Genomic DNA, 18,666 nt, shown 5'->3' with positions numbered 1-18,666 from the left:
AATGAGATATTTTGAACACGAATCGGAACACAAACCTGCAGCTTCTCGGTCCTTTGGCTCTGGATTTGGCAAATTGTACGGAATCTCTTTCCGATGCGCAGATGAAGGTAATTAATGTTTTCTTTTTTGTTTTTTAAAAATCTGCCTACCTGTCCTGGCAGTCAACATTGAAGATCATTCCGAACAGGAAAATTCATGTTTTGGGTGACATCATAAAGGACACAAACAACAGGTACAAATCACGAGTGTGACGTGTTCAATAAGGTGGTGTAAAAGACGGTGCGTCAACAGCGGGAAACTTCCTTATTCTACAAATTAATTATTTACTTGAAAACTGTAGAACACAAAATCTCCTTCTTGGCACTTTAAAACCCCCCTTCCGTTTGGCAGCACTCCATTGGATAAACTCGTACGTCACCGCGACCAATCACATGCGCCTGTCGCTCCCTCAGCGTTGGGGTGCATCGAGATTCAGACAAAAATGGCACCTCGTCGGGGAGTACATGTACATCGTGCTCGGAAACACAAACCAAGAGCTGAGAAGACCCTTCCCACGTCCTTTTCCTCAAGGATGCGTGGGGTAAGGTGTTCTCGGAACTCTCTGGCTTGCTGTGCTTTTTGTTTGTGGGCAGAGTCAAGGCTCATGGAAGAGGTAGTAAAGAAAAAAAAATCGTCAAAGTTCTTCTTCCTCATGTTCTTTCTTGGTCTTCTGCTTGATTCCACATAAAGTGGAAGAGAAATTGAGAGCCAGATATGCTATTGTTGTTGCTGTTGTTTCGCATGCAGCCTGTGGCTGCTTGGCTTCATCATTTTATGGACGCGTGGCTGTGCCGCTGATATAGTGCCCCCTGTGACCAGCACGCCAGTGCTCATTTCACCGACCTCAGAAGGATGACAGACTGAGTCAACCTACCTGGTGTTATTTCAACGGGCCAACAGGGTATCCATCGAACTCAAGACCCTAAGATCTTAAGCCAGCCACCTTAACCGTGAGCCAGAGATGAAAAGAGAGCCTAAAAAACACAAACGAGACCAGGTGATCATGTGTCAACGTTTGATCGTTTGTTTGTTTTTTGTCCGTTTTGATCCTTCCTTCATGTAATATGTGTGTTGGTGAACTCATACCCGTATGCGAAGTAGCAGGTCTGAGTACCAAACAGAAAGGCTGAACATGGAGGGATAGGCCCGACGAGTCCATGCCGCAGGCACGGCGCAAAAAAGATGGCCGTTTCCAACTCCTCCATGTCCGTTGTGATGGTTAGTTCACCCTGAGGATGCAGAGGATGCAGATGGTTAGATCACCCTGAGGATGTTCAGAATTCAGAGGAATAAGGTCAGAGAGGACAAAACCACCATTGTTTGGTGCACCTTGGTTGCACACAGCGATGAATCTCAGTCGATAATCATTGTTACGTCACGTTTGCACATTTGTATTGTTCAACATCATATTTCGTTATTCAATATTGTCCGTTCACGATTGGCAGACCCCTCTCAGACCAAAGGAAATTAAATGCGACCTTTGTTGGTTGACTTTGAACACTTGGGGAGGGAGGGGGGGATGTGCCGGTTCGGTCGGCCCATTGTTCTCAAGTCATTTTCAGTGTAAATTCCTGAACTTTTGAACCCGTCCGGGATGCCAGTCCGGTTTCCTCAACACAAGGCCACAACGACCACAGATAATGATGATGATCGTGTTTTTGAAAACCCATGTGCCAGCAGGATGTGATGACGAATACTTTTGAACAAAAAAGATCAGATTCAAATTGTCCGCTTCCTTGGCGTCGAAGAAATGGGGACAAAACATTTGATTTCTGAGATCCAAATTGGACACGTCACACTTAGTTTCGACATTCCTCCCCAAAAAAAAAATCTGGAATTGCAAGATCCACGTGTTGTGGAGTTCCCTCAAATGGGACCATCGCTGCACCAACCACTGCTGCACGGATCATGGGCCTTCTTCACGGAGTCGCGAGAGATTTGTGAGCCGAGTACCGTCCGTCCTGTTCGAACGAGGGCACGTGCACCTTGAGGCCGAGTTTCAGTTCTTGCAGTGACCTTCGGATCTCTCTCGTGAGCAGGTTCACGCCCTCACATTCCTGATAGGCGACGACCACGAAAGGAGTTCGCTTCTCTGCCTTTCTCATCAACTCGGCCAAGTTGAAAGGCTCGGGAAGTTTCTGCAACACTTCCTCCAGTGTGGCATTCACCTGCGCGAGACGAGGACCCAGTGTTAAGATCATGTTCGTGTTTGGAGGTGAGTGGCACATTTTCTGTGTGTGTGTGTGTGTGTGTGTGTGTGTGTGTGTGTGTGTGTGTGTGTGTGTGTGTGTGTGTGTGTGTGTGTGTGTGTGTGTGTGTGTGTGTGTGTATATTTAAACAGATGTTTGGAACGACAGAACTTTAATATGGATACAAACAAACACGACATAATGGTGACCGAAGCTTTTCGTGCTGCACTCTTCAGGGTAAAAAATCGCAGCAAGTGAAGGAGGAAGTGAAGGCGCGTGCTTTATACAAAGTCTTAATAAGGTAGACGCTGATTGGTTCAACCGTAATGACGTCACGGTTAATCCGAACGCCCATTGGTCGGCTCATCATCTTCACCTCGAGCTCCCATTGGCTGGAGCAGAGTTCGTCGATGATTGACGTTTGCAACCGCATCCTGGAGAGAGGGGGATGGGTTTCCCTGAAGGTCCATAACGGTTGAACCGTGATGTTCGGATTAACCGTGACGTCATTACGGATGATCCAATCGGCGTCTACCTAATTGAGACCTGCGTATAAAGCACGCGCCTTCACTTGCTGCGATTTTTACCCTGAAGAGTGCAGCACGAAAAGCTTCGGTCACCATTATGTCATGTTTGTTTGTATCCATATTTTATATATTTATAAATAACGGGCTTTTGTGAACCTTGAAGCAAATGAAGATTGTATGAGCTGGTTTGGCAAGAAATTATTTGTTACTCTTTCCTAAAAAAAAAGAGTGAGAGCCTGCATGTGAGTGAGTGAGTGAGGTGAAAGTGTGCCTTTTCCTGTCGAGAAATATCTCCTGAACCTCCACCCTCGGCCTGTCTCGGCTGCAGCTCGAGGAGTGTGCGGAAGAGTTTGCTGGAGGTCACGGTCAGAAAACCGATCTCGGCATTGGAATGAAGCCCGTAGAGTTGGGGGCTTTCGGGGGGCAAATTCTCACTCACGTAGTCGTGGTACCCCTGGGAAATCAGAAATGACAAAACTGTACGTTCTTCATCATCACCGACAACGCACGAGAGATCAAGACATCAATAACTTGGTCCTGAACGTTCCTCATGCTCACCGAGCTAACGATGCAGCTTGCACAAAGCGAAATTATTGGTATCACACGGATTATTGCTGTTATTACACAGATAATACAATACAATACATGGGTTGCTTCCCTGGTGCATTATCTCCATCAGATGTTCCCCATTGTTCCAAGCCGTGCCAATGCAAGTTGTTTATACACAACATAACTGATGCTACAATCCCTGAGTAAATGGTTCATTAAGTAATAATAATGTAAACGGTGAATAACAGCAAACGTAACAAAATAACCACAAATGGCAATCGTCGAAATTCTGTCCTTTCGGTGCCTTCCGTGCGGAGAAAAGTTTAAGTGTGGAAGGATTTGAAGTCTGAACTGACGGCCCGGCAAGAATGTGTCCCGAGCGCCGAAACGTCCTGAGTCTGAAAAATCTTTGACGTTTTCACAAATCAATGACAAGAAAGACGTGACAGCCTTAACCCACGGTATCTCCAGAAGCTTGGATGGAATCCTCGAGACGGTGAGAATGAACGTACAAAACCCCGGTCGTCATGGAATCAAAGGATTTCACTCTTTCTGGCCAAGGATCTGCTGGAAAATAAATAATGCAAAGCCTCTTGTAAAGAAAACATTTTTGTTTTGTCATGCTCACACGTGAGAGGCAACCGGTGTCCGTCATGGTTCTTGGGTCGAAAATGTAATGTCGTGGTAGAGATGCTTAGCAGGCAGACACGAGCGGGGGAACAGTCGAGCCGGGCTGTGTTGCACAAGCGGGAGCGCGGGCGTGCTTTGCCCACCACTCTCCTTTATTACGTACTCAGTTAACTCACAAGCCGTGGCGACTACGGCATCACTACGACGCCTCAGGCGGCACGCACTCCTTATATCCCCGGCAGACATGATGATCATGCCGACCACTCCCCCATCATCATGCCCTGCCCCACAGGCCCGCAGGCTATACCACAGAAAAGACTTTTATAACACACGAGCGGAGTACCTGCCCGACGGGCGATCTTGTTCCAAGCGTGCAACGCGTTCTTCTGACACGTTCCTTCATTTGGGCGGTGTATAGGCAACTGGCAGCTGTCTCAATCGCTCCCCAAAAATACACAAACAAACAAATTAGCACGCGCGTTACGTGCACAAAGCCAAAAAATACTTTCTGCTTCGAATTAAAAACACCTCACAGCACTGGAAAACGTGGGGGACAGGAATACTGGAGACTTGTAATACCCTCTCCCACCTGGAGGTGGCGCCACATGATACACGTTCACATGGACAATTTGCTCCCTCCCCTCCTCCTTCCTCTCCCCAAGACAACAAGCAAAGATAAAAACACCCCTGTGCACCAATTGGGTTCATGCTGATCCGATGCAGCAGGTATGGATGTAATCGGCACAGAGCAGTCGGAGGAGTAGCGCGACACACACACACACACACACACACACACACACACACACACACACACACACACACACACACACACACACACACACACACACACACACACACACAGACACACACACACAGACACACACACACACACAGACACACACACACACACACCAGTCGACGAATTCGAGTAAAGGATAAAGAGCGATGTAACACCTTCCTTGGATGTGTCTGCGTCACGTGAAACAAACACCGTGGTCAAGCTCATTTTCCAATTATCTGGGATACCGAGATCGGAAAATCCTGGCTGGAAGAACGGATTCCAAAGGAAGAAGAATCCTCGTCGTGAGCATCGTTACTGTGTTTCCAACCGACTCCGTCTCTCCGCTTGTCGGAGTTTTGTGAATATGCTCAACCACGTCACCGTCAGCGAAATCTCTTCCTTTCTGGAACCCTCTGCTCAAACATTCTCTTAAAAAAATTAAATTATCTCAAGATCTTTAAAAATAATAATAAAATTAAAAATAAAAAAAAATCATTTTCTACAATTTTTTGAACCTGACAAAGGTGAGACGAGTTCAACCAACCGTGCCTTGTAGTCGGAGTTTGGAGGTACGGGGAACCCAGGAGCGAGTAACGATTCTCCGTCGAGCATCTCGGTCCGCACGAACTCTTCGAGTACGTTTTGCACAAGCGCCGGTCTCGGTCATCGGTGATGTGTCCGCCGTACATTATTTCCCCAAACAAATAGCGCAGGTCATCCCAAGGCACCTGGGAAGCGAGCACAACGTTCGCCGAAAGTCGTCGACCCGGCATCGTGCATCGTTTTTGAGCGACGTTGACCTTGATCACAAAGTGCACACTCGTATTGTCCGACTGTAAAAACGCGACAACCTTCGTATTGTTCTCCAGGTAGTTGTGCAGGATGTTGACCGAGATGGTCAGGTCTCCGTTGCTGAAGGGGTAGCTGCGGTTCCAGCCCTGTGCGCCGAACTTGCGCCGTTCCGCCACGACGGCGTGGAAGTAGCAGAGGGCAAAAAGCACCGCTTTGAACTCGTTCTCCTTGGAGCACGTCTCCAGGGTGTCCTGCGAGGTCACAGCACATACACATCCATCGTCACACAGCCCCGTGCTCGTGTCCGAAACCGAAAATTAGAGGGAATCGACACGTTCTGATAACATTAACTCTCTATGAAACAATCACGACGGCGTTAAAACGTCATGAAGCTGTGTGCGTGCGTCTGAAGCCTCGTGCTCAACACCCATTGGTTGGACGGCTAGTCTGACCCCGCCCGCGATTGTGAGCCGGAAAAAAAAATCATCCGTCCGCCATTTTCTTTCTCTGGTGAGTCTGAAGACGTCTTCGGAAGTCTCACGTTCACCGTCGCCATGGCCGATAACTTTCCCGTTCAGTTTAAACGACCGAAACGAGTGTTGAAATGATCAAGTGTCTGCAGATCACGTCCATTGTGAAGGCGACGAGCCTCAGGCTTCAGGCATGCAGGCCACGAGCTTTAGGCATCAGGCTTCAGCATATAGGCCACGAGCTTTAGGCCTCAGGCTTCAGGCATGTAGGCCACAAGCTTTAGGCCTCAGGCTTCAGGCATGTAGGCCAGGAGCTTTAGGCCTCAGCCTTCAGGCATGAAGGCCACGAGCTTTAGGCCTCAGGCATGTAGGCCACGAGCTTTAGGCCTCAGGCTTCAGGCCACGAGCTCTAGGCCTCAGGCTTCAGGCATGTAGGCCACGAGCTTTAGGCCTCAGGCTTCAGCATGTAGGCCACGAGCTTTAGGCCTCAGGCTTCAGGCATGTAGGCCACGAGCTTTAGGCCTTAGGCTTCAGGCATGTAGGCCACGAGCTTTAGGCCTCAGGCTTCAGGCATGTAGGCCACGAGCTTTAGGCCTCAGGCTTCAGGTGCAAGCGCAATCGGATCCGATCGATGTAACCACCACATATTACATCTGCACACCAAGCAGTGGCCACGTCATGTGTTTTTGCTTCAAACCCGTCATTGATCATCCATAATGTAACCCAAGTTATTTATCATTTCCGAGAGCGATGGAAACAGCGGTCTGTTGCCAATACGCCGTCCAAATTAAGGGATGAGCAATTTTGGATGATGAAAGTGGATTCAGCCCGACCAAGCTCGCCATAAACGAGTTTGCCACACTTATCCAGCAGGCAGCCCTCATTGTGTGGGACGAGGTACCGACGACGCGTCGGCGTATGCTTGAGGCACTGGGCCGGACGGACGGACGTTGTGAGAACCGACGCAGGAGGTTTTGACGTTCGCAGGCAGGGTCATTTCACTCGACGGTGACTTCCGCCAGGTCGTGCAAGTCGTGCAGTGAGGTCCACAGGCACGAATGACTGATACACGCACTTCCGCGTCCATGAGCTCCATGAAAACGTGTGCGAGTACGGCGCGGCGAGAAATATTCCAGACGCCTTCCGCACAACTGGGTAATGGTGAAACGAACAAAATCTCCCAAGAAACTCTGCAACAGACGGACTCGTGATCATTAAATGTGGAGAAGGTTTCCTAAAGTCTTCTCAGGAATATAAACCAAACATACTTTTGCAAACTTCCTTGGTGAATCCTTGCCAGGATCATTATCTCGAGGTCTGATTGACTTGCTGGTTGCAAGAAAAACATAAAGTTGGTCCATCGTAAAAGAAAAAGGGTTTAAATGTCAGATTTTTTTTTCTTTTTTGACCGGTTATTGGAGGTTTTTAATGTTTTTTTTTTTCATGTGCAGAGATTAAAAAGGAAATTTTCTTAAAACCATAATCCCACCAAGTTAATCGAATCTCTTCTTGACTCTTGGCATCCTCGTCTTGTCCTTAAGTTTGCCTTCCGATGATTTTTCGACGCAGTCCTGTACACGATCAAAACTCATGGAAGAGAAAGGGGAAGTGAGCTCCATCGGCCTCACACTGGAGAAGATGAAGAACAGAACTTGGAATGGGACACGTGACGTCTCCCACCATACCCAGACAGCCATTCATGATTACAGGTTAAAATCTGACGTGGAACCCTTCGTTTGTTGTCGCTCATATTTGTTTGAAAAAGGTTGTCAGATTTAACTTGGATAACGAGTCCATTTCTTCACACTTTGTAAATAGATTAAAATAATAATAATAATTTAAATAGTTAAATTTCTCCAAGAATTGCGGATGGAATGTATCTTTCGTATGTTAATTGGTGGATAAAACCTGAAAACAAAAAGTAACTTAGAACAGCACTCGGTGGAGCGCGTACCTCGATCCCACCGATAAGCCGGATCTGAACGTGGACCTGAACCAAAATCGAATCGGCTTGTTATTGTCACCAAACCAACTCATCCACCTCGTTTCGTCATAATCCATGAGATATCATGCTCTGAATCATTTTTGGCAGACAGACAGACAGACAAACAGAAACAGACAGACAGGGGGTGAAAACATGACCTCCTGCCACCTTCGGTGGTGGAGGTAAACATTCATCAGCAGGTAAGAAAGATGAGAGAAGGGGAACACCAATCACGTGACAACACCTGGTTGAACAAGTTGAGGGCTTTGTGCAGGTTGGCACACATGCCCGTGGGAGGCTCGTTGGTTATCTTGATGGAGTTCTCAAGCAATCCCTGAGGCATGATGTGATGTTCGGGTGAAGGTGCTGGTTCAGCGCTCATGTACACACGAAAGGATCCGTGAGAACCGAGGCTGTACTTCTCCACCTTCTTGTCCAGCAAAGGCAGCCATTTTGACACCAAGTGGATGTTCTACCCACATCACACCAATCACAGGTTTTAATCCATCACATGCTCCATTCACGACACGATGGCTTTGTGCACAGTTTTGTGGTGGCAATGGTTGAGAAGAACAGCTTCATGCACAGATATTTATCAAATGCAGGAATTAACTCGGAAACATAAACGACGCAAGATATTAATAGATAGTGACATGTATGATGTATACCTAATGTACAGACAAATTATTCATAATGTGTGATCAATTTAATTCTTCACTCACATCCGGTCACAGATCAGGTATATGGAGTTTCAGATTTTTTGGATAAAGATTTCGATTCAACCAATTGTGGCTGGAATACCACTTCACCGATGACTTCATTATCACTCTGTATACCCCCAATGGGGAGTTGATGACGAATGCCAAGTTTCAATTTTTCCAATTTAGAGGTGTTGGGGAAAATGATGTCCAAATTTTTTCCTTCAACATAACGTGGTTGACATACCATGTGACCTATGATGTCATAAGTTTAATCTTCACTCACGGACGGTCATAGATCAGATATATGAAGTTTCAGATTTTCCGGAAAAGGATTTCGATTCAACCAATTGTGACTGGAATACCACTTCACCGATGACGTCATTGTTATCACCCTGTATACCCCATGGGGAGATCGGACATTTGCAAAGTTTAAATTTCTTTCGTTTAGCCGGTTCGGAGAAAATGATTTCCAAATTTTTCCCTTTAATCCAATTGAGCTGCCATACCATGTGACCTATGACGTCAGAGTTGCCAATAAATTATTCCCCCATGGGGGAGTCCCTCCCAAGTCCAGGTTGAGTGTTGGAGTTTGAGGTCACAAAGGTAGATTGAATGACACACCAAGTGAAGGATTGGGAGAGATTCATCTGAGAACCATCAAAACCACACTGAAATCTGGGAACCATCAAAACCACACTGACATATCTGAGGACCATCAAAACCACACTGACATCTGAGGACCATCAAAACCACACTGAAATCTGAGAACCATCAAAACCACACTGACATCTGAGGATCATCAAAACCACAATGACATCTGAGGATCATCAAAACCAAACTGATATCTGAGGAAAAATCAAAACCACACTGATATCTGAGGACCATCAAAACCAAAATGACATCTGAGGATCATCAAAACCACACTGATATCTGAGGATCATCAAAACCACACTGAAATCTGAGAACCATAAAAACCACACTGACATCTGAGGATCATCAAAACCACAATGACATCTGAGGATCATCAAAACCACAATGACATCTGAGGATCATCAAAACCACAATGACATCTGAGGATCATCAAAACCAAACTGATATCTGAGGACCATCAAAACCACACTGATATCTGAGGACCATCAAAACCACAATGACATCTGAGGATCATCAAAACCACACTGACATCTGAGGATCATCAAAACCACACTGAAATCTGAGAACCATCAAAACCACACTGACATCTGAGGATCATCAAAACCACAATGACATCTGAGGATCATCAAAACCAAACTGATATCTGAGGATCATCAAAACCACAATAACATCTGAGGATCATCAAAACCACAATGACATCTGAGGATCATCAAAACCACAATGACATCTGAGGTCATCAAAACCACACTGATATCTGAGGACCATCAAAACCACACTGATATCTGAGGACAATCAAAACCACAATGACATCTGAGGATCATCAAAACCACATTGACATCTGAGGACCATCAAAACCACACTGACATCTGAGGATCATCAAAACCACACTGAAATCTGAGAACCATCAAAACCACACTGACATCTGAGGATCATCAAAACCACAATGACATCTGAGGATCATCAAAACCACAATGACATCTGAGGTCATCAAAACCACACTGATGTCTGAGGACAATCAAAACCACACTGATGTCTGAGGACTATCAAAACCACAATGACATCTGAGGATCATCAAAACCACATTGACATCTGAGGACCATCAAAACCACACTGACATCTGAGGATCATCAAAACCACAATGACATCTGAGGATCATCAAAACCACAATGACATCTGAGGATCATCAAAACCACACTGACATCTGAGGATCATCAAAACCACACTGACACCTGAGGATCATCAAAACCACACTGACACCTGAGGATCATCAAAACCACACTGACACCTGAGGATCATCAAAACCACACTGACATCTGAGGACCATCAAAACCACACTGACACCTGAGGATCATCAAATCCACACTGACATGTGAGGTTCAACAAATCCCAGGAACGACAGAAAATATTCCTGAATACGATTCCCTCCATCTCCTCCCTGCTGATTCAAATCATTGTGATTTAATGATCGTGATATACGATCGCACAAACCACCTGTAGGATGACCCAGTGTCCATCTTGTGCTGCCACATCCAGTGCTTGCTCAGCTACGACCTCTTGACCCTGACCCAGTGACACGTTGTGGAAGTTGCCATTATCAAATGTGAAACCGAGCTTCCTTCCTGAATGGATGACAAATAGAATTACTTACATTTTATAATCCCAAGCAACATTGGCAAGAGGTGATTCGTAAAAGCAAGACAAGAAAAATTAAAACTTAAAAACAAGTCACATGTCGGTACGTGCAGTCTCAAATAAATGTATGACGTCACTGCGATTTCAGAGTTGTGCATGACGGATCGCAACAAGCCAGACGAACAAATGAGAGAAACCAGCAGCACAGTCAACGTGACCTGGGAACACTGACACTCACTTCAGAGGCGTGCAGCTGTGTTGAACAAGCCGGCCAACTCAAGTCAGAGGACACAATGAATAAGGAACAAGGAACTGATGCTCCATGTCCGCCGCCTTCTGGGTGGTGTGAGGAATCAATGTGTCTCATGTGGAAAGATAAATCTTGAGCGGTTTTTGAAATATCGCGTGCACAAGTTAAGTTGCTGAGACGGTTGCCATGGCAACACAATCCAGACAATCACCGCCGTGATCAAATGAGGTTGCGATGATGTCACGAGAAACAGATATCTTTAAGATGAAAGCGAAATTCTCAACAGTGTCTGAAATATCGCGGACGCTGCAGTACATGGACGGACGATCGGTCGGTCGGTCAGACGGACGGACGGACGGAGATCATGTTAATATCCCCAGTCTCAGACCTTGTCGGAGGGGCGGGGGACAAAAAGTGGAGGGAAGAGGAGTCAAAGGAACAGGACAGAAGAATCAGGAAGGTGATTGTAAAGATATATCAGTGCGGCTGGGACACGTTCTCCGTGACATCTCAACAGGAAACGAATGAAGATATCCACAGAGTGATACAGGGCCGCGTCGACATCAGATGAAACGAGAAGGGCACTCGGTGGAGCGCACACCTCCGCCACTCAACGCCTGATCCTGTAGAACATTCCGGGTCCAATAAATGTTTGAAGTATCTTGTTATATCTCGATTTTATTCTCGGTGTTCGTTTAATAGTTTGGTTGGAGGGTTTGGGATCCAAGGCTCCTGAGTTCAAGTCCTGCTCAGTTGTTCAATTAATACCAGGTGTGGTTAACTCAGCCCGTCATCCTTCTGAGGTCGGCAAAGTGAGTACCAGCTTGCTGGGATGATTGAGCCATTCGATTGTCCTGTGTCAGAGTGGTGACCGGTCCAGGATTGTGCCCAGTCGCCCAGGAGCATGCTTCGGCAGCACCGATATGCTCTGCACAGAGTGTGCTCCCATTGGATGGATGGATAACGTCTTTGGCCCGATCTCTCAATGATGAATAATCACTTAAAAAATTAAATATTTCTGGTGGTCCGATCATGTGTCCGGTTCTTCACCGAAAGTGAATCGATTCGTCCTCGTCACACGCCCAACGCATCCACCGAGTTTCGTCCGAATCCGTCCACAACTTTTTGAGATATCCTGCTCACAGACAGACAGAGAGACAGATAAACAAACGGACAGACAGGGGTGAAAACAACCTCCTTCCACTTCGCAGGACTTTCACAACACATGCAGAATGCACAGAATGCACCAAACACGATGTTGTTGCTGGATGTAAACAGACACAGCTAAACGCCAAAAATTAAATGACAATGGTTGTGATGATTATCCGGAAGGTGCAGTGCCATTTCAAACAAAATATGAGATGAACGGATTTGTAAACGTCCACCACGTCACAGTCGGAGAGAAAACCTTCCAGAGATGCAGAACAAAGCGGGTGAGGGTTCAGTTTCACAACCCCAGGGTCGGGCAATGATGAGGTTAACAGAGTAACTTCAGGTGTCTCAATGAGCATGGACAGTAAAGGTGACGAAGCATGTGACGTTTTGAAGGAGGTGAGGGTTTTCAAACAAGTGTCACGTGACGAACACGTACGTGAATAAATGAACAGAATTGTTCATGATGTCGGCAGGTCTATTTATTATGGTTCCCTGAAGGGAGGGAGGGATTAAGCGTTTATTGTCGGTGTGGTGTCCCACTTTCGGAATGAATGTTTTCCCCATTATTTAATTTTTAAATAAATAATTTTCCCATTGTCAGTGGTTTTTGTTGTTTTTTTTGTTTCTCCAATTTTGAGTTATTTATTTTTCAATTATTTAATTTCTTTCAAGTTCCCTTTTTAAAACAAGGACAAATGTGTCCAAAAGCCGCGTTCTCAAGGTTTTGTCTTCACCAGAAGAACAACAACAAGAAGAGGAAGAAGAATAAAAAAAAAACAACAACAACTTCCGATATTTTGTCACGTGCCTTGATTAAGCCAATAGCGAGACCCGCCATAGTGTATTTACGTATTTACGAAACAAATAGTGTATTTACGAAATAAATAGTGTATTTACGAAATAAATAGTGAATTTACGAAATATAGTGTATTTACGAAATAAATAATGTATTTACGAAATTACAATACATTAAATGGAATAATCCTTAAATAGTAACGTGACTTTTCGAAACTTTAAAGCAAATGTCCGAATATATTTAAAAGTTCATGATAGACGCTCTCAAAAGGCACCCTCAATGCGAGGTTGTGTACAGGTGTTTAGTTTTAAGGCGATCCGGATCCTGTATATAAAAGAACCGAGTTGTAAAGGTTTTGTCTTCACCAGAAGAACAAGAAGAACAACAACAAGAAGAAGAACAACGCGGAGCTCTCTTAGAGCCAACGTTCGCTACACGAGACACGGATAAAAAGTTAAATTATTACATTTTTTCAATTGTTTCATACTCGTATAAAAACAGTGAAAAACGACGGGTTGTAATTACTTTATTCCAAATATTCAAACACACTGGAAGATCTGATGTTTCGTAGCAAGAAGCGTTATTTTAAAACACCACATGAACAAATGTGATCATATACTTTATCTTCTGGGACCTTTCATTCCGAGAGTACAGCCTCATTGAGCGTGCCGAAGCCTGAACCCTCGGCCTAGCGTCAGGTGCGCAAAAATGTTCTTTATTTATTCGACATCCCACGGATTCAACTCGTTTAACTCTGCCTACGTGACGCGACACGTGCAGCGAACTTCACTTCCCTGTGCCTTGTATTAATTGTTATTTTAAAAAATGCTTCTGTAAAATAAAATAAAAAAAAAATAAAAAAATATAAAAAACCGAGCCCTTGAGGCCCGGTTTGCTCGACACCGTCTACACTTCCGACAGAAGAGACGTAATTACTCTTTTTTGAGATATGTTTTTGGAGTTTATTTTTAATCCTGAAAAATAGACCGAAGTGAACACACCGTCGTGTTAAACGATTGCACTCGACAACCCTTCTTAAATCGTCCTTACGAAAGCGGACAGACAAATACACAAACGCACAGTGTTTTCTATGGGTATTTTCATTTTATAATTTATCTTTTAAATTTTCAACTTTTTTCCCCCCCAAATTTTAAATCATTTAAAAATTTTAAATTATTTAATTTTTCCGGGTTTTTTTATATATTTTTTCCATTATGAGCAAAATTTCAATTGGCTGATGTTATGAGTTGGCTACACCGGGAACCGTCAGCGATCTCCGATCGCGCCTCTCCAGTTCCAAGCTGTATCTTCTTTATAGTTTCCTAAATAGGATCAGCATGACCCCAATTAATGTAGTGGGGGTGATTTTACATTTGCTGGTGCTCTTGGGGGAGGGGGGGAGGGGAAGGGAGAGAAACAAATTATCAATGTAAATGTGTATGTATCGTGTAGCGCCACTCCAGGTGAGAAAGGGTATTACAAGTCTCCACGATTTCCAGCGCAGTGGAGATGTTTTTGCTTCATGGACATAACCCAGCTGTCAGTTACCTATACACCGCCCAAATAAAGTTATGTCGCATGCTTGGAACAAGAGTGCCCACAGGGCGGGTACTCTGCTCGCATCGCAGAACACCAACACACCTAAAGCCTCGACGTCCTTGAGAGGGTCAACACCGGGAGAGAGGATGAAGAAAACGGGCGTTGACGGGCCACTCTCTTGGTATGATTTCGCAAAGTCCAGGCTACGGCCTTCGACGTAACGCATTCCGAGCTTTTCTTCGATGAAGTTCCTGGGACGGGGTAAAAGAAAAAGCAACAACGGTTGAACGAAATGCTTCAAGTAGAGACGGCTTCAAGACGTCTGAAAGTTTTCTCTCCAAATAAAATTGTTTGCACCGACATTGGTCAAATCCCTTTCTCAACAAGGATAACGCTGATTGGATGAAAATCTCTGCAAAAAGAAAAAAATCCTCAGCAGAAGTTCACGATCGAAAGTCTTACCAGACGGCGTAAGTCATCCGGTCGGGACGGAGGCATCGCATCATGCACAATTTCTGTAACGCTGATTTATTCCTCCATTCCTGGGGAAATGTCGTCTTTTCAGCCGCCTCTGCTTCCACAAACGATTTCCAGCGTTTCGCTGAACCCTCGATGTCTCCGTCCAGATTCTTGAACTCCTCCATGTCACAGAGAGCCTGGAGGCACGTTGGAGCTTCTCCAGGGATTGCAATTACATGATCGATCGAAACAAGGCCCTCACTGTCAAGCAGGTAAAGCTCGTCTGTTTGCCATTCGAACACTAATTTTACACGCTCATCCCATTAAACAATAATTTACACTATCACAATGACAGCTGCTTCTATTGAAAGGAAAAGGTGCAACAACAGTGAAAAATAACACTTATTGAACGTTGGCCGTACAAGTGTGAAATACACCACGTGGCCATATTCGTATGTGGACACCTGCTCGTCCAACATCTCATTCCAAAATCATGGCCATTAATATGGAGTTGGTCCCCCCCCCCTTTGCTGGCTGTGAGCCAGAGGTCAACAGACGTCTGGGTCGGGCCTGAGGAGTCATGGATTCACTGGATCATGGGGTGTGGCCGGACGAAAGTCCGAGTCTTCGGGTCCTTGGTGCTTCCAGTCTTGCTCTGTGGATGTGAGACTTGGACTATGATCAAGGATCTTAGATGGAGACTTAATTCCTTTGGTACCAGGTCTCTTCGGAGAATCCTTGGCTGTCGCTGGTCGGACTTTGTGTCCAACGAGCGGTTGCTGCTAAGAGAGATTCAAATGAGATTAAAAATATCATTTCCTTTCTCTATACTTTCCCCATTTCCTTACCCCTGCCTTGTGTTCAAGTATTTCCTATTCTTTGCCACCCACACCTGAATCTTCCAGTTGCTCCATCATTATTGGTCTCTTCCACAATGTGTGCCTCCATATTTCTGAGATTGGGATGCGATCTGAATTGGAATCTGACTTTCAGTGAGTGTAACCACATGGCGGTTAACCTGCCCGATATGAAACAGCCACTGCATCTCTCTCACCAACAACCCCTCACCACCTTCCCCCCCCCCTTCACACCATTTCAGCTCTTATTCCTCCCCATACCTTAACAGGATGGACCTCTCACATTTGAGGAATCTGGTCTCACATCACCAATCTCTTCATTCAAGTTGTTGTCTCTTCTCCAGACATTGTGTGTTGAGCAGAAACGTTCCTCTCTGAAGCTGGCCCTGACTCTTAATTCTGACTCTTCTGCTTTTCCATCAACAGTGGAGACCTCATCCTCGGTGGTGAATCACAGTTTACCTTGAGAGTTCATTCCCCCGCTTCAGACAATTTTCAGACAATTTGTGGCCTTCCCAATTTGTGCACATGTTGTGTCCTCCCTTTCTGGACATGGTAGAGACCAACTTTCCATCCAATCTGATCTGAAGTTCCTCATCTGCCCTGTTTGGCTCCTCTGACCAAAGTACAAATCTCTTCGGCTGTTGTTCGAGACATGATGGAATGAATAAACATCATGTTGATCAAAGTATGACAATCGCTGTGGGAATCAAGGAGACAGCAAATATGGAGACTGACAGCAAATCAGAGCACAGAAACGGCAGAGGGAGCAAGAGCAAAAAGGAGGCGGTGTCAGACAGAGAGACCACCGACCTGTCTGTGATAGCGAAGTGATAGGTCCAGAAACTCAGCTTCATCGCAGGAGATTCCAATGATCTTGAGGGCCTTGATGTCACAGGCATCAGGCTGAGCAAGACGTGAGGCAGGGGAGCCAGCCCAGAGGGGAGGGCAGTGCTCCATCAAGCTGCAGATGAGAAGCCTTTTCGGTAGATAAAAGTTCAGGTGTGCCAGGGAAAGATTTTGTATGATGCAGGATGCACAGTTGGCAACTGGCCTTGGGAGCCCAACTTCGAGATGTGATTGGCACAACAAAGATCATGGCTGATAGTGAAGACGAAAAATCTTCAAGAGGATTGTTACGGAGGTAGATGGGAGGGTTGCCCAGACGGTCTTTTCACAAAACCCATGGTCCATTGTTACTTGCAGCTAAATTGATCAAATGAGCAGAAACCATTAATTAATTTAATATGAGGGAGTTTAAATTGGAGGGGAAATACGAGGCAACAAAATAAGGAATGGCTGCCTTTTTGTGTGCAACATACCTTGATTCCTCCCCAACCTTGGTTCGATATGAAATCAACTGGAGAGTTCAAGCCAGCTTTGGCGGGAAACCGAAGCAGGAAATCAAGTTCCGCTGCACTGATATCCTGTTTCATCAGGAGGACCTGTGTTGGGAACATAAGAATCATCGCAGAATTAATGAACTCTTTATTCTCCCGATCGAACACCCTCGAGTGGCCCATTTCGGCCCCCTTCCCCCTCCCCACCACACAACTAATTTTTCATCATTTATCATGGAAGAACACCGAATCTTCGATGGTTGAGGTCATTGTTTTTTGTTATCTTTAGATGGGGGAGCTGGGGGGGCGGGTTCCAGACGGTCCTTTCGGAGAGACATAGTGAGAGTGTGAGATTTTTCAGGATTGAAAGACCAGCTTGTTCCACGTGTTGGACCGGCTTGTGATTCTGCAACCAGTCCAGTTCCACATGTTGGACCAGCTTATCCAGATCTGCAGAGAGCGAAGAAGCTGCTGCTTGCCAGTCTGAGGGATGACAGATGGTACGGCAGAGGGTGGAGTCATCAGCAAATAGATAAAGAGGATTTTCCAGAGAGTCGGAGAGATCATTGATGAAAACCAGAAAAAGAACAGGGCCCAGAACACTGAATTGAGGAACTCCAGTCTGGACAGGAAGAGGGGATGAAAGAACTCCATTCAGGGCCACACGTTGACTGCGACAGGAGAGAAAGTCTACGAGCCATGAGTGGAGATGGTGTTGGACACCAAAGGAAGAGAGTTTGGTGAGCAGGGCGGGGTGCCAAACCGTATTGAAAGCACGTGATATGTCTCGGGATCTGGCTCTGATTTCATGTCTGGCATTGAGGACCTCCATCCATTGTTGGGAGAGCAGCAGCAGCATATCCAGGGTAGAGTGACCTGGTCTGAAACCAAATTGATGATCGGAAATCAAGCCATTGGAGAAGGGGAAGGATTTGATGTCTGAAGCGATGATGGATTCCATCACCTTGCTGATGATTGGGAGAAGGCTGATTGGTCTGTAGTTGCAGGGATCTGTCTTTGCACCTTTTTTTATGCAGGGCAGTGATGTTTGCAGATTTCCAAGCGGATGGCAGATGGCCTTGAGCAAATGAGAGGGTGAATAGAACAGAGAGAGGGTGAGCAAGAGGAGAAGAGCAGGCTTTGAGGACACGTGGGCTGATGCCGTCTGAACCGGTTGCAGAATCTGAGTCGAGGTGTGACAGTAAACTCTCCACCTTGTCGGGAGAAAAGGACATAGAGTCCAGGGACAGTTGGGTGCGACTGGGTAAGGTGGGTACAGAAAGCGATGGGTTTCGGACACAAGATTTTGAAGCAAACAAGGAGTT

At 45.7% G+C, this 18,666-nt stretch overlaps 1 pseudogene across 1 annotated transcript in view; it reads right to left on the bottom strand.

The window, feature by feature from the left end:
• Nucleotides 1–60: 60 nt before the first annotated feature.
• The window catches only part of LOC147007426 (dynein axonemal heavy chain 17-like), a 29,355-nt pseudogene continuing 10,749 nt past the window's right edge, over nt 61–18,666 (bottom strand). Inside the window, exons 10-19 of the transcript XR_015054197.1 lie at nt 17,324–17,446; nt 15,148–15,341; nt 14,788–14,936; nt 10,805–10,932; nt 8,206–8,433; nt 5,567–5,758; nt 5,265–5,443; nt 3,027–3,209; nt 2,025–2,207; nt 61–1,268 (exon numbers count right to left, since the gene is read on the bottom strand). The product of XR_015054197.1 is annotated as a dynein axonemal heavy chain 17-like (transcript). The remainder of the gene's footprint in view (nt 1,269–2,024; nt 2,208–3,026; nt 3,210–5,264; nt 5,444–5,566; nt 5,759–8,205; nt 8,434–10,804; nt 10,933–14,787; nt 14,937–15,147; nt 15,342–17,323; nt 17,447–18,666) is intronic.

This window comes from Eptatretus burgeri, unplaced genomic scaffold (genome assembly GCF_056783735.1).
Source record: "Eptatretus burgeri isolate ZD-2024b unplaced genomic scaffold, Ebu_testis_v1 Ebu_testis_scaffold_177, whole genome shotgun sequence".
Taxonomy (NCBI): Eukaryota; Metazoa; Chordata; class Myxini; order Myxiniformes; family Myxinidae; genus Eptatretus; species Eptatretus burgeri.
This window is presented reverse-complemented; position numbering and strand designations above follow the sequence as displayed.